Consider the following 12423-nt stretch of genomic DNA (forward strand, 5'->3'; position numbering starts at 1 on the left):
CTGGCAACCCCCTTTGGAAGACTGTAGAGTCCTGAGCTCGGGGTTCCTCAGCTTTGGCACAAACTCAGTGTGTGTACAGAATTCATCCTGGCCTATATCTGCATCATTTCCATGGGACTTGAGGAAAAAAGGTTCAATGTGATGCTATCTGCTGTGCTTTAAGTAAGAGTCCTTTCCTCTAACCTAGGAGTTGTGTGTCTTCTGCCAGTATCTATGACACTATGGCAGACTTACTTGTTAGCTTTCAGGTAAGGCAAACTTCAACTGCTTCACAGTTTTTAACAAATTACTGCACATTGCAGAAACTTCTGGAGAGGAAAAATAGCTTTTGTCTAGGGATATCCATGCTCCTTGGATATGCTCCTTGTTTAAGACACTCTCAGGGCAGTAAGTAATTTACATTACCTGGGCTTGACAAATAGTTGTTTGTTATGCTGAAATGCACAAACTCTAAAATCTCAGTGATTTACACAATAGAAATTTATTTCTTGCAAATTTAATTTTTAAATGAACGCCTCTTATCTATGAGAGACTAAATAATCATTCCAGGATCTAGATTGATTTCATCTAGGATTCCCAGTATGTACTGTCCTCTGCATTTAGTTGGTATGAAAGTCAAAGGTGTTAAGCCTTCAAGGAAGTTTACTATGGGACCAAACTAGAAGTGATAAAAATCACATTTGCTTGCTTTCTATTGGTCAATATTCAGTCTTATGACCATATACAACAATAAAGGAGCTGGGAAATATAGTCTGAGTTTATGTATATCAGGGAGATTAAAAAATGGTCTCTGCCAGAGCTAGGTGAAATTTACCCCTCTGTTTCAGAAGTTCAGGACAATTGGCATGTAGAATATCCCTAATACATTATTCATAGGCTGAATTATGTCTCAAACTGCCTGCTTCCATTTATAAAAATGATTATTATAACTTCAGATATACTACAATAGAATAATGTTTTTATATTAACATAGCAAAAATGGATTTTTCCTTAAGATAATATTTTCAAATACTACTTAAAGTTTTTCTACCCAAGTGGATGTGAATCAAACCCAGATAAGTTATAGGATGTGCTCGACAACCTAGAACCATGGGATAGAAGATCCAACCACTGAAGAATTGCGTGAATGGAGTATAAGACGTATTCTGGTCAAGAAATCACCAGCTTCTCCAGAGCTTAATGCAGGATGCAGTACAGCAGTGATCCAATGGAGGGTCTGATCCAGTGAATCATAAGGTATTGCTAGAGGGGACTGTTGTCTCATTATGCAGTGAAGGTAGCTCTGCGTTCTGGGAGATGAATTATTACAAAACATCTCAGGGATTGATATTGAAAACATTGCTTGAAAGATTTTCTGTGATGATCTCAGGTATCCCTCAAACCTGAAAGTGTATTTGTCCAGTTGTTGAGAGTAGATCCTGTTTATATTTGTACAGAAACTTTAGAATAGTTCTGAACTCCTTCCCGGCCTCTTTCCCAAAGATCAACTCCCCCTTATCTATCTCCAATATCATAGTGCAAACTCTCATTATAGCTCACCCTACAAGTGGCATCCTGACCCCAATTGTTCTCATTCCAATACCCAGCATCCATGGCTCATAATGCTAATGAAATGATTTGTCCTAAAACGCAAATATTTCTTCATTCTTTTAATTTAAATTGATTGATGCAGTGAAGGGTAAAATTTAGGTTTTTTAGTCAAATATAAGTTCTATGGAATATGCCCTCTGTTCATCTTTCTACCTCCCTCTTGTCACTCCCTTGCAAACACTCTTCCTTCTAGCCAACCTACACTATTGGCAATTTTAAGAACATCATTTGGCTTCAAACTACTGTGCTTTTGCACAGGCTGCTCTATCTCCCTCGAAAGACTATTCCTCTGTTTTCTATCAGATCATTCTTCATTATCTTTTAATCTTAGCTTAAACATCTTTTCATTTTCAGGAGCAATTCCACATTCCCAAGCCCATTTATAAATTTCTTTCCTGAATTCCTGAAAACTACTGTGCAAAGTAAATACAATATATTTACATGTACTACTATTGTTAGTTTTTGGTTTCTTTCCTCCACTAGGCTTTAATCTCTTTGAAAAGGCACCCTGTCATTTTTTACTTAAAAAGGAGGTACATGTCGTTCCAAAATTAGGGAAAATCTCTCATCCAAAAGGTATTAATCAGTCATTGTTTGACACTCCAAACTTATTCCCCATAGAATCAATTTTACACAATTCAAAAATGTTCTTTACAAAAGGTAATTTCCTTGAGAAACTAAAGCCTTTAAGAAAGATTTTTTTTTTAATGTGAAGCACATTTTAAAATAAATCCTATAGATTTCTGGAGTTGAACAGTAGTTTCTTTGAATGTGACATTGGGCAGAGATTCAGCCATAATGGGAACCCATGATTTTTTCATAGTCACACTTGAAAGACTTCCAAATTAGAGTTACACTAAAGGTACAAATTAGAACTGAACTTTAGATTAAAATAATTAGCTCCTAGTACTGAATTAGGGTATGTATTCATCATGACTTCCTAACTATTAGATTCATGGTAGTCAACACATATATTTCTCAGACATGAGACTTTGTGTTTCTTAGTATTTAACAAAAGACTTAAGAAATATATCGGTACAAATGCTAACATGAGAAGTGCAATTTTGAAGTATAGTGTGCCCTTGGGAGCTGAGAGAACTGATTGATATGACATTAAATATTCAATGTAAATTTGCAAATTGGAAAGTTAGCTTTATCTAGGTTATTGTCTAGAGTCATTTTGGATGGAGAAAAGAGATAATCAGATCTCATATTTCTTCACCACTTCTGCCTAGACCAGGCAATTGGCCATAGATATTCTAGGAATTTTGCCAGTGTTGTGGGACATGCAAACAGCATTTAGAACTTCTGCAATACAAGTGACTAAAAGAAGCTAGAGCAATTCCAGGAGGGTACTGTGACAAGAAGCAGAGAAAGCGACATAGAACCATTGTTGGAAAATTCCACTTGCAAATGTCCAGAAACAGCAATTTTGGTAGAATACCAGGGCAAAAATTGAGGTGAGTCTAGAACTAAGGGGATTCATGGATACAAAGCTATGAATCAGATCTTCACCTTCTAGACAGAAAGACAAGCCATCCCTGAAGGCTACGATCCTTGTGTCTAGTTTATAAACAATGCATTACAGAGAAAAAGCCACTATGACTTTTTAGAACTATAATATACTTTTATTCTAGGTATTCTAAGCAACTCTTTGGGATTGTGGAACACAACTTGAAGTTTTGGAATTTCTGTAGTGTGTTTATACAGTACTAATTCATTGTCACATGGGAAGCTAAAAATGAATAGTATATTCTAAATAACAGAGAGAAAGCAAAAATTAACCATAATTTGGGGCTCTGTGCTGAGTGTGGAGCCTGCTTAAGATTCTCTCTCTCTCTCTCTCTCTCTCTCTCTCTCTCCCCTTCCATCTTCCCCTCTCCCCCACTTACCCTCTCTCTAAAAAAATAAATAAATAAATACTCTAAGTTTCCTTTAAGTTTACAAGGACAGAAGTTTACTTTAGACTTTGTTTATAATCGGTATGCATGTCAGATGTCTATGGATATCAGTAAAAAAATTTTTTTAAAGAATGTATGACCTCTGAAACAACAGTGGGGAAAGTAGTATGAGGGGGAAAGAATTGGCCAAGTCATAAAAAATAAATACATAAATAAGGCAGAAAAATAAGTAGAGAAGAAAAGCGAAAAAGAGAAAACAACATGGAATAAAAAATAAAGACAGGTACATATGTGAATTCTCTCAATTAGTGGGCTAATTCTCTAGTTAGCAGAGTTTCAGCTATGTGTACCAAACTGTGTGCTATTAACAAAAAACACTTTACACTAAATATTGAGAAAAAAAGAATGAAAAATCAGTCATTACTAATCAAAAATTTCTGTGTCACCTTATTTAGAAACACAAATAGATTTTACATTTTTGATGTTTTTAAAAGTAGTCACCTAATGATAAAACATTTAATTCACCAATAAATATTTCTGGAGTCAGGCACAGCTCCAGAAATTGGACATGTGGCAGTGAACAAAACAGATGCAAAAAATATACCCTTGTGTATACTTTTCTAGTGGAAAGCTTATATTCTACTGGGGGAAAAGGATAGTTTTTAATCTGTATACAATTGATAATTACCTTGGAAATATTGACAGAATGAAAGGACAAGTTGATAAATCCATGCTTGTGGTAGAATATGTTAATATACGGATATCCCCAAACAAACACAAATGGTTGTAAGGATGTAAGGATATAGAATATTTGAACGACACAAATTATAGAATTAATAAAATCAGCTTACACAGAACATGCACTCAGGAATCGGTATCAAGCTCACATGGAACATTTGTGTTAAAGGACCCTGCAACTGGTCATGGAGAGAACATCAGCATATTTCAAAGTACTGGCTTTATACAGACCACATTGTCTGTATTGTACATTACATTAAATGTAATAAAAAGAGGCATTAATAATTAAAAAACCCATAAGCACTTTAAAAACCTATATAACTTACACCTTGTGTGCTAATGCAGACAACATAGCAGAAATTAGAAAACACTTGAAACAGAATGATGATGAATATCACATACCAAAATATGTGACATGCGACTGAAAAATCCTTACAGGTCTTACTTGCTAATTAGAAAAGAAGTAGCCTATAAATTAATATGTTAAGCATCCCATTTAAGACATGAAAGAATCAAAGTGAACAATGAACATAGAAACCGTAGAAATTATGTATAACTTCCAAAACAATAGAGAAAGCATAAATTCTAGTAAGATGTATTTTTTAAAAAAGAAAATAAAGTATTGACCTTAAAATATGGGATGTGACTACAAATGTAGCCAATTTAAAAAAGTAAGAGAATATTATGAACCATGTTATGCCAGTACTATTTCAAATCTTAAATGAAGTGGACACGTTTATAGAAAAATTAAATATAATAAAACTGGTTCAAGAAGAAACTAGAACAGTGAAGGGTACCACATTGATTAAATTAGTTTAAAACCTTTCTACAAAGAAAAAAGTCTTGGGGCACCTGGGTGGCTCAATCGGTTGAGTTTTGGACTATTGATTTCAGCTCAGGTCATGATCCCAGGGTCATAGGATGGGGCGCTGGGTCCAGCTCCACGCTGAGTGTGGAGCCTGCTTAGAGTTCTCTTTCCCTTCCCCTCTGCCTTCCTCCCATGCTCTCTCTCTCTCTCTCTCAAATTTAAAGAAGAGGAAGAAGAAGAAGAAGAAGAAGAAGAAGAAGAAGAAGAAGAAGAAGAGGAGGAGGGAGAGGAAGAATTGGTGGAGGAAGAGAAGGAAGAGGAGGGGGAGGAGGAGGAAACAAAAGAAAAACTTCTTGGCCCAGACAGTTAAAGACAAAATAGAATAAACATTCAGGTGATTCAGTCTTTAACAAATTCTTCTAGAGAATAAAATAAGATAATACATAGAACATAATTTTATAACTATAACCTTAATACTATAACTGTCTTAGTCCACTTAGGCTACTATAACAAAATACAATTGATGAGTGGCTTATGAAGAACAGAAATTTATTTCTCACACTTCTGTAGTCTAGGAAGTCCAAGATCAAGGTGTCAACAGAGGCACTGACTGGTGAGGGCACATGTCCTCATTGGCTGCTTTCTTTTCATTGTGACCTCATGTGATTGAAGGGCTGAGGGATCTCTCTGAGGCCGCTTTTATAAGGACACTAATACCATTCATGACCTAATCACTTCACAAAGGCACCATATCTAAAAAACTTGCACGGGAGATTATGTTTCACCATGTAAATTTTGGGGAGATATTTTTAGCTCACTGCAATAACCAAGCAAAAACTGTCCATGGGTATAAATGTATACATACATAAATTTTGGCAGTGAATGTAAATGTGAAAATAATACATAAAATATCAGCAAACTGAATGTAGCAGTATATTATTGGAAAAAAACTATGAAGAAATTTGGTTTATCCAGGGAATACATCAATATTTATCATAAAAATGAGCATTTTTTATGTGTGGAAGAAATGGGTGAAAGAAGTTAAAAAGGAAAAATAAAAAAAAGAAAAAATAACGAAGTGAGAATAATGTTTTAAAATACCATTATATTTCACCATATTAACAAATTCAAAAAAAATCATGAGCATTAAAAAGATGTGGGTAAAGCGCATTAAAAAAAAATAAAATCCATTAAAAAAAACTCTTAGTATGCATAAGTCATATAAAAGACTTTTCAGCACATTAATGGATGAACTAACAAAGAGTGCAGCAGTCAGGATTTGATCTTAGTACTCGGAGTTGAATTTGTATTTCTTTTTTTTTTAATGTTTATTTTTATTTTTGAGAGAGACAGAGCGCAAGCGGGGGAGGGGCAGAAAGAGAGGGAGACACAGAATCCAAAGCAAGCTCCCGGGCTCTCATCTGTCAGCCCAGAGCCTGATTCAGGGCTAGAACTCACAAACTGTGAGATCATGACCTGAACGGAAGTCGGACACTTCACGACTGAGCCACCCAGGCGCCTTGAGTTTGCATTTCTAATTATTAAAAAATGCAAGGTTAATTTAATATAGTTTAAACAGCTTAACTTATATGAAAATGACTTCGTAAATCCAGTTGCTATAAATAGACGTATAAACGCTGCTGCTAATTACAAATCTACATCTATACAAGAATTGTTTAGGAAGAAGTAGCAGAAGCTATAATATATTTTGACAGATTATATTCAAAAGAAAACAGCCTCCTATATTCTTCTTCAGGCTTATTAAGTGCTAATGTAGGGCTTTATATGATCAAAGTTTCTAACAACCATTTTTACTTGTTATTGGTTTTAGCATTACCTGTATATCCACAAGAAATATAATGTAACTTATCCAAAGCATCACAGCATACCTGTGTTGGTGTGCCCAGTACATATCACTTGAACCGTACAAGTGTCTGAGGTCCTTTTTTCTACTAAATAATGTATATTCACGGCAGTCTTATATTATTAGGTTAGTGAAAATTTATTGTTTACAAGGGAAATTTTCCTTTTGCATTTCCCTTTAAAGCTCAATTTATTCTATTTATTTAGTTGTGGTGTGTGTACAATATTCACTGTATTCTACCAAATAGGAAGGTTGAAAGATAAAATGAAAATAGACCCTTTTAGGCAGATACACACCACACACTGGAAAAAGGACAAAGGGAGCTATCATATTAAAAATGCAGTTTACGTAATGTGCTTTGCTAGGCAGTCTGATGGATTCTGATATTTGTAAACATACTACTTATGTGGTGATCTGTAATATCCTCCTAATCTATACCAGCAAAACTGTATATTTTGTTTCCATGCCAATCTAAAAGGCTTGTTACCACTGTAATGGCAAAAATAAATAAATACATTTAAAAAATAACTTGATTTTTAAAATGGGGAATGGACCTGAATGACATTTTTCAAAAGCAAAAGGAACTCTTATACACTGCGGGTGGGAATTTAAATTGGTACAGCCATTTGGGGAAACAGTATGGAAATTCTTCAAAAAAATTTTAAAAAACAGAACTAACATATCTAACTATCCCACTCTGAGTATATATCCAAAGAAAATGAAATCAGGATCTTGAAGAAGTAATGTGCATTCCCATGTTCATTGAGCATTATTCACAATAGCCAAGGTATGGAAACAACCTAAATGTCCTTTGACTGATGAAGATGAATGGATAAAGAAAATGTGATACACACACACACACACACACACACACACACACACACATTATTCAGCCTTTAAAAAGCAGGAAATCTTACCATTTGTAACAACATGCGAGAACTTGCAGGGCATTGTGCTACCTGAAATGAGTCAGACACACAAAGCAAATACTGCATGATTTCACTTATATGTGGAATCTAAATAGGGAAACACATAGAAGCAGAGAGTGGAAAGGTGGTTGTCAGGGGTTGGTGGGAGAGGAAAAAGGGAGATATTGGTCAAGGGGTACAAAGCTTCAGTTGTGAGTTCTGGACGTCTAATGTACAAATACGTGACTTTATTTTGCAACTTTGCATTCTTGAAATTTTCTGAGAGAGTAGATCTTAAGTGTTCTTACCACACACACAGACACACAAAACACGAAGAAAATAGTAACTATGTGAGGTAATAGCTTGATTGTGACAGTTATTTCACAATGTGTACATGTATAAAAATGTTAAGTAGTATACCTTATACAACTTTTGTTGGTCAATTGTACCTCAATAAAGCTGTGAATATAAAAACACAACTAAATATCACTGAAACATAAGTGACAATATTACAAAGCAAGTGCAAGATAATTGCACAGTATATGTGTAATTTTTGCCCATAGACAAAATATTGCTATTCGAGGGATAAATACCTTCGTTGTTAGAGTCAATCAGTAATTAATTAATTGGTGATTATTTATAATTAATCAAGGAGCATAATGTATTGAAGGGTTTGGCATGTATTGCCAAAATACTTTTTTAAAACAAGTCAGAATCGGGGCACCCAGGTGGCTCAATTGGTTGAGCATTCGACTTCGGCTCAGGTCAGGTTTGAGCACACCGAAGGGCTCTGTGCAGACAGCTCGGAGCCTGGAGCCTACTTCAGATTCTGTCTCCCTCTCTCTCTCTGCTCCCCCCCCCAAAAAATAAATAAACATTAAACAATGTCAATATCCATCTTCAAAGTATAGGAGTGACTATCAGACAACACTTACACCTTTATACCATCTCTGATACATACATATTAAATGATTTGATCAGTAAAAGCGTTGTTGTTTTAGTGTTATTCACTGAAAGCTATTCATTGTATGCCTACTGTGAGGTAAGCATTGTTATGGCTCCTTCATGCACTCTGGTGAGCAAGATGTATAAAGGCCCTGTTCCCAACAGATCCTCTTACAGTGGGGAGAGAAAGATTCTTCTCTAATGAAACAATAAAAGGGGAATGAGATTCTTTTTTTTTTGTTCAATGCCAAGAAGAAAAACAAATAGGAAAATGTGGTTAAAACTGGGGAATCGTAGAGATTTGTGGTTGAAGACGACTTCCCTGATGATACCTTAAATTTAGATCCAAATCTTTTCTGACTGAAAAGATTTCCAGTCATAAAGGACCAGCTAGTGTATAATCCCTGAGAATGACCAGACCTTGGCATTTCTGAGCAACCAAAATAACAGTATGTGGTAGGGTGAATATGGTCACAAGCAAAGTCGAGACAGGCAGGCGACAGAGTTGATTCATGTAGAAAAAGTACTCACTCTTCACTGTGTGCATTAGGACAAAGCCCTGCAGCATGTCAGCCTTTAGAAATGAAGCAGAGGAGAGGACCCCCCAAAACAGAAATAGAATCGTTAGTGAGGCTAGAGGAAAAAAAACAGGGGAAATAATAGACAAAGCCAGGAAAATGAAGATGATGAAGAAAAATGAGAGTGATTAGTTTTGCCAAAGGTTGAGAGATAAGAACAGAGAGGGATGCCAGAAAGTATTTTTTTTAATGTTTATTTATTTTTGAGACAGAGAGACAGAGCACAAGCATGGGAGGGGCAGAGAGAGAGAGAGAGAGAGGGAGACACAGAATCCAAAACAGGCTCCAGGCTCTGAGCTGTCAGCATAGAGCCCAATGCGGGGCTCAAACTCAAAGACTGTGAGATCATGGTCTGAGCTGAAGTCGGACGCTTAACCCACTGAGTCACCCAGGCACCCCAATGCCAAAAAAGTTTTTAAAGATGGGATCTGAGCTGAAAAAGAGGAATGTGGGGTGCCTGAATGGCTCAGTCTGACTGAGTGAAGTGTCTGACTTCAGTAATCTCACGGTTCGTAAGTTCGAGCCTGTGTGGGGCTCTGTGCTGACAGCTTGGAGCCTGAAGCCTGCTTCGGATTCTGTGTCACCCTCTCTCTCTGCCCCTCCGCTGCTCGCGTTCTGTTTCTTTGTCTCAAAAATAAACATTAAAAGTTAAAAAAAAAAAAAGAAAGAAAAAGAAGAAGAGGAATGTAAGAACCAGATGGGGAAATAGTGAAAGGCTGGTGGAACCACTGACCAGAACTCCCAAGGAAATTGTAAATATTAGTATGATAAGCATCCTGAGTAACAGCTGGAAGAAAATTGAGGTTTTAGAAAAAACATGGTGACTATGAGTAATTCTTCTGAGAGTGTTGACTATAAAAGAGAGAAAGGGATGGTAGGTAGGAAGAATGAATGATCACTAAATTCTTTATTGTCTGAACTTCAGTTTTTGTGTTTTAATAGAAGAGATTATAACACAATTGAACATATGAGGGGTAACCATTACATGAGTCATACACACCTCCTCAGATTTCCTTAGCATTACTATTTCCTGCACCTGCTTGCTCCCCTCAATTACTGCTGTGGCTCACCTATTCCACTTATGGCCATGAAGCCTTGCTATAACATTAAGTGCCACTGCACAGTCAGGCTAACCAGTCGTTTGTCCTCAATTTCGGGCACCTTCCTTCTGAACTTTAATGATGCCCCACACTATCAGGTAACAGGTTGGGTTCCCCAAGAAACCACCACAGGGGCCAAATAATGCAACCTGGAAGTGTGTGTGTGTGTGTGTGTGTGTGTGTGTGTTTCAGGAGGTATGTAGATATGCAGATGTCACCTCCTGTGGGTAAAACTTTGATGACTGGGAAACTGGAGCCTCGTTCCTCTGATGGACAGCAACAGAGTAGATTTCTGTGTACAGATGTTCAGTGAGGTGAAACCAAGCCAACAGATCTGCCAAGTGATCGACTTTGTCTTAAAGAATAATAATGAAGAAGGCACCTGGGTGACTCAGTTGGTTGAACATCAGACTTCCACTCAGGTCATGATCTCTGGGTTGGTGAGTTCAAGCCCCGCACTGGGCTCTGTGCTGTCAGAGGGGAGCCTGCTTCGAATCTTCTCTCTCTCCAACTACCTTGCTCATGCTCTCTCTCTCAAAAAATAATAAAAAAAAACATTAAAAATGAAAAGAATAATAATAAAGGTAGCGGCCAGCACACTAATGCACCATCTTTCATGATTTCCCTTCCTTCCCTGACTTAATTCCCTTGTACCTTACTCTTACTACACTGATGCTACACCTCCTAAGGGTTAACCCCAATCTTCATTTCAAGCTATCAGACTAAAATAGTTATATATAAAAAAACAATAGTCAAAGATGTACTCTTTCTGGATTCCATCAGTCTTCCTTCTCTTTTACTGCTTATGGAAATTTTAAATAGTAGTTTTATAATTATGTTTTAATATTCAATAGAATTCCTGCATCTAAAATGTTGAAAAATATTTCTAATCTCATCTGTATAGTCATATAAGTGACATTTAGAATTATATGGACAGGCAGCAATAAAAAAACCTGATTTTAAATTATAATCAATAAAACATAGTTAGCACAGAATTGAAAACTTGAATTGACTCAATATAAAAACTCACTGGTTTTTATTGTAATCAATAAAACATAATAATTAATGAAAAATTGAAAATTTGAATTCAGTATTCTTATGTGTAAAAACATATATTTAGGGTATTTTTACTTCAATTAAATAATCCATATGCATCATTCTGCTATTCATTTAGATTATCATATTGTCCCATTGTGAAAGAACCATATGCTTACTACTGAAAATTTAGAGAATACTCATGCATGCATATAATAAAATAAGTTATTAAATGTTGGTTCATTTCTCTTTTGTGCATATTTGATGCTTGCTTTACATAGCTGAGACATCCTATATGTGCAATTTGAATGTTTTCTTTTAATATAATATAGATATTTAATAATATCTATATCACAGTTTAATAATAAACTGTGTATAAATTTAGTTTTACTTGCTAAATATCTTACTTAAACATAACTTGGTATTGTTCTCAAGTTTAGGTATTATAGGTAACTTGTTATAACACTTTTATACATAAATATCTTTTATGATTTAGATTATTTTCTTAAAGAATTACACAGGCATTATTACTTTTATGATACTGTACTTGATAAATATAGTCAAATCTTTTTCTAAAAGTTTGTCTCAAGTTATATTCCAACAGCAATAAAAGAAAACATCTTTTTTACCACAACCTGTTCAATATTTTTCATAATCTTTTCTAAATGGCTGCTTTACTTAAAAAAAAAAAGAAAAAGACTGCCCTTTAAACTTTCCATGTACTTAACTTCTAGTACAAAAAATAGAATTTTCTGAGTTCTCTAACTTGATGTATTTTACTAGTTTTAAATTGGTTAATTCCCTTTTTCATTTATATGTTATTAATACATTTGTATAATTTTTCTTATGATAAAAATATTAACTATATACCTATAGTACTTTTTAAAATTATTATTAATAATGTTTGCTAATTTATAATTAGCCTTTTTAATTTAGTTTGCTATAATAAAGTTTCT

This window comes from Panthera tigris, chromosome B1 (assembly GCF_018350195.1).
Source record: "Panthera tigris isolate Pti1 chromosome B1, P.tigris_Pti1_mat1.1, whole genome shotgun sequence".
NCBI classification, from domain to species: Eukaryota; Metazoa; Chordata; class Mammalia; order Carnivora; family Felidae; genus Panthera; species Panthera tigris.